The sequence below is a fragment of the Lolium rigidum genome, unplaced genomic scaffold, assembly GCF_022539505.1.
Source record: "Lolium rigidum isolate FL_2022 unplaced genomic scaffold, APGP_CSIRO_Lrig_0.1 contig_66110_1, whole genome shotgun sequence".
NCBI classification, from domain to species: domain Eukaryota; kingdom Viridiplantae; phylum Streptophyta; class Magnoliopsida; order Poales; family Poaceae; genus Lolium; species Lolium rigidum.
In genome coordinates, this window is record NW_025901287.1 from 11,631 (window position 1) to 12,641 (window position 1,011).

Consider the following 1,011-nt stretch of genomic DNA (forward strand, 5'->3'; position numbering starts at 1 on the left):
AGTTGGTTCTGAACTAACCGTCTCCCAAAAAATATTTAGGCCGGGTGAAATAAAAAACTGACCAAAAAATTGGAAGAATAGGTCCAGAAAATAAAGCCGATCCTCAAAATTATATTATTGGAGTCGGTATACTTAAAAAACTTGACTGAGTGACCCTAGGCGGCAGTGTATTCGTTGTTGCGATACCATGTGATGGCCACATGTTTGCGACCGAGTGACCCGAGCAACTAAAGGACGGGCACACCTCCAAAAAAATACATTTTGAAGCCAGTAACTAAAGTACCGCATCATAGTGAAGCGAGCAACTAAAGGATGAACATTTTGATGAAAGCACAAACATTGGCATCAAATTAAATTTGTGCATGTTTGCTGAGAATACATGATTAGTTTAGTGTGCATACTCAAGGAAGGAGGATCTTCTTGAACAAATGCCTTACTAAACTACGCTCCTTGAGATTCATCACAACAAACAAAATTAGATCATTGTACAATAGGTATAACACTAATAAATCATAACCAATGTTCATAGTTTCCTATATGTTTCAACATCATCCAAAAAATCTGGCATACCAAAAAAAATGTGATTGTGCTCATATATTAGTCTCAGGTTGGTATAATTCATAGCGAAGTTCACGTCGTCAACTAAACAGAGCAGCTACAACGCGATTACACACAACTGTTGATACTCCGTACGAACAGTGTCCACTTCCATAAGATAGTAAGGTACGTGCTCAACGTGTGCATCAACTAAACATCAACTCGCTACATCACGGGAGAGGAGAAAGATAGCAAAGTACATCCTCTGAATGATGCATGACCGCTTCCAGCTAAGCAAAGCACACTACATCGCCGGAGACCTTCCATGCCTAAGTAAACCTTTGTCCACAGCAGGCGGATCCCCCAATACGAGCTTAGGCAACACATTCTATTCTAACCGGATCAAGGAAGTCACAAGCGCGCAATACAGAGGGGAAATCAGTCGCTACTTGAGTAGGTGCGTGCCTATCAGAT

The 1,011-nt window shown here is 40.9% G+C and overlaps 1 non-coding gene across 1 annotated transcript; it reads right to left on the reverse strand.

Annotated features, from left to right (window-relative positions):
- Positions 1 to 363: 363 nt before the first annotated feature.
- LOC124682026 lies at positions 364 to 472 on the reverse strand. The gene has a single exon (XR_006996110.1). It is a non-coding gene; the product is annotated as a small nucleolar RNA Z118/Z121/Z120 (small nucleolar RNA).
- Between the last annotated feature and the right edge of the window lie 539 nt (positions 473 to 1,011).